Source organism: Balaenoptera ricei, chromosome 7 (assembly GCF_028023285.1).
Source record: "Balaenoptera ricei isolate mBalRic1 chromosome 7, mBalRic1.hap2, whole genome shotgun sequence".
Classification (NCBI taxonomy): domain Eukaryota; kingdom Metazoa; phylum Chordata; class Mammalia; order Artiodactyla; family Balaenopteridae; genus Balaenoptera; species Balaenoptera ricei.
Window position 1 is genome coordinate 116791990 of NC_082645.1, and position 3490 is coordinate 116795479.

The following is a 3490-nucleotide window of genomic DNA, read 5'->3' on the forward strand; positions in this document are numbered from 1 at the left end:
CAGCTTTTTCCCAGGCTACACTCACGCCAGCCTTCACCCATAGCCCAGGGGTTCTGTCTTCTGCTGGAGGTGGGGGAGCTGTCCAGTCTCCCCAACACTAAGGAGTCGGCACATCTGTGCCCTGCATGGAGGAGTGGTTCCCCCGGGGTGTGGGGAGGACCCAGAAGTCCCAGCATCCTCTTGTAGCTGCCCTCAGCCCAACTCCATGTCTCTTAAGGCACCTACCAGGTGCAGTCTGCCCTACACACTGCCTGCCCAGGCATCACAATTCTCCTGTAGGAACTGGGATCCCTTGGACACAAAACTGTTGTCAACCACAGCCTAACCCTGACCCCCAGGAGACTCAGCCCACGCCCTCCATAGACAGCTGTGGAGAAGAGACATAAGGTGGCCCAGAAACCTCCAAATGAGCAAAACTTGATTAGTCTCCATGGGGTAGGACAGGACAATGCACGTCCACAAGCCTTTAGCTCATGGTGGCTAGTTAGGAGGGGGTGTAGCTCAGTGATAGAGCACATGCTTTGCATGTATGAGGCCCTGGGTTCAATCCCCAGCACCTCCAGGTATTGGCTCTATTTTTCTCTAGTGGAATAATGATGGAATATTGTTCAAACATTGTGGCTAAAGCAGTCACTATGGGGGCCTAAAACACCTGAGAGTGAGCAGAGATGCTCATTCCCTCTCCACCCAGATGCCCGGGTCCTAAGCTTCGCTGGGGGTCCACTGTGCTTGCTCAGCACCTGCCTATCATGGAGGGGTGCCTGGAAAGTGCCCCTCTCCTCCTGGTTCTTATGTCATTGTTCCATGGCTCCTCTTTGTAAATATCAGGACGGGCAGTGTGCCCACTGCAGAGGAAGTGGAGGAGCCGCTCTGCAACGTCTCCAGGTCACACCAGAGAAGACCTCAGCCTCTCCTGCAAATGCACTGGGCTCCTTGCCCAGAGCTCTTTAAAAATCAGCATGGAGGAGACCTTCAAGATGATGGAGGAGTAAGACGTGGAGATCACCTTCCTCCCCAAAAATACACCAGAAATACATCTACATGTGGAACAACGCCTACAGAACACCTACTGAACGATGGCAGAAGACCTCAGACTTCCCAAAAGGGTGCATGAGGAGAGGGGATTCAGAGCACCGCCTAAACGAGCTCCAGAGACAGGCACAAGCCACGGCAATCAGCGTAGACCCCAGAGATGGGCATGAAACGCTAAGGCTGCTACTGCAGCCACCAAGAAGCCTGTGTGCAAGCACAGGTCACTATCCACACCTCCTCTCCTGGGAGCCTGTGCAGCCCACCACTGCCAGGGTCCCGTGATCCAGGGACAACTTCCCTGGGAGAACACACGTCATGCCCCAGGCTGGTACAACGTCATGCCAGCCTCTGCCACCTCAGGCTCGCCCTGTATTCCATGCCCCTCCCTCCCCCCGGCCTGAGTGAGCCAGAGCCCCCTAATCAGCTGCTCCTTTAACCCTGTCCTCTCTGAGCAAAGAACAGATGCCCTCAGGCAACCTACACTCAGAGGCGGGGCCAAATCCAAAGCTGAACCCCAGGAGCTGTGCGAACAAAGAAGAGAAAGGGAAATCTCTCCCAGCAGCCTCAGGGGCAGCAGATTAAATCACCACAATCAACCTGATGTACCCTGCATCTGTGGAATACCTGAACAGACAATGAATCATCCCAAAATCGAGGCAGTGGACTTTGGGAGCAACTGTAGGCTTGGGGCTTGCTTTCTGCATCTAATTTGCTTTTGGTTTTATGTTTATCTTAGTTTAGTATTTAGAGTTTATTATCATTGGTAGATTTGTTTATTGATTTGGTTGCTCCCTTCCTTTTTTTTTTTTTTTTTAATATATATAGACTTTTGTTTCTTTTTCTCTTTGTGTAAGTGTGTATGTGCATGCTTCTTTGTGTGATTTTGTCTGTATAACTTTGTTTTTACCACTTGTCCTAGGGTTCTGTCTGTCAGTTTCTTTTTTTTTTTTTTCAGCATAGTTTGTAGTGCTGGTTATCATTGGTGGATTTGTCTTTTGGTTTGGTTGCTCTCTTCTTTTCTTTCTTTTTTTTTTCTTTATTACTTTTTAATTTTTTTATTTTTAATAATTTTTAAAATTTTTCATTTTAATAACTTTTCTTTTCTTTCTTTCCTTCTTTCCCTTTTTCTCCCTTTTTTTCTGAGCCATGTGGCTGACACGGTCTTGGTGCTCTGGCCAGGTGTCAGGCCCATGCCTCTGAGGTGGGAGAGATGAGTTCAGGACACTGGTCAACCAGAGACCTCCCACCCCACGTAATATCAAATGGCTAAAGCTCTCCCAGAGATCTCCATCTCAACGTTAAGACCCACCTCTGCTCAACGACCAGCAAGCTACAGTGCTGGACACTCTATGCCAAATAACTAGGAAGACAGGAACACAACCCCACCCATTAGCAGAGAGGCCACCTAAAATCATAATAAGGCCACAGACACCCCAAAACACACCACCAGACGCGGTCCTGCCTACCAGAAAGACAAGATCCAGCCTCATCCACAAGAACACAGGCACAAGTCCCCTCCACCAGGAAGCCTACACAACCCACTGAACCAAACTCACCCACTGGAGGCAGACACCAAAAACAACGGGAACTACAAACCTGCAGCCTGCAAAAAGGAGACCCCAAACACAGTAAGTTAAGCAAAATGAGAAGACAGAGAAATACACAGCAGATGAGGGAGCAAGGTAAAAACCCACCAGACCAAACAAATGAAGAGGAAATAGGCAGTCTACCTGAAAAAGAATTCAGAGTAATGATAGTAAAGATGATCCCAAATCTTGGAAACAGAATGGAGAAAATACAAGAAACGTTTAACAAGGACTTAGAAGAACTAAAGAGCAAACCAGCAATGATGAACAACACAAGAAATGAAATTAAAAATTCTCTAGAAGGAATCAATAGCAGAATAACTGAGGCAGAAGAACGGATAAGTGACCTGTAAGATAAAATAGTGGAAATAACTACTGCAGAACAGAATAAAGAGAAAAGAATGAAAAGAATTAAGGACAGTCTCAGAGACCTCTGGGACAACATTAAATGCACCAACATTTGAATAATAGGGGTCCCAGAAGAAGAAGAGAAAAAGAAAGGGACTGAGAAAATATTTGAAGAGATTATAGTTGAAAACTTCCCTAATATGGGAAAGGAAATAGTCAGTCAAGCCCAGGAAGTGCAGAGAGTCCCATACAGGATAAATCCAAGGAGAAACATGCCAAGACACATATTAATCAAACTATCAAAAATTAAACACAAAGAAAAAATATTAAAAGCAGGAAGGGAAAAACAAATAACATACAAGGGAATCCCCATAAGGTTAACAGCTGATCTTTCAGCAGAAACTCTGCAAGCCAGAAGGCAGTAGCAGAACATATTTAAAGTGATGAAAGGGAAAAACCTGCAACCAAGATTACTCTACCCAGCAAGGATCTCATTCAGATTCGAAGGAGAAATTAAAACTTTT

The 3490-nt window shown here is 46.4% G+C and overlaps 1 non-coding gene across 1 annotated transcript; it reads left to right on the forward strand.

Annotated features, from left to right (window-relative positions):
* Window positions 1–490: 490 nt before the first annotated feature.
* Window positions 491–562, forward strand: TRNAA-UGC (transfer RNA alanine (anticodon UGC)). The gene has a single exon. It is a non-coding gene; the product is annotated as a tRNA-Ala (tRNA).
* The last annotated feature ends 2928 nt before the right edge of the window (window positions 563–3490 follow it).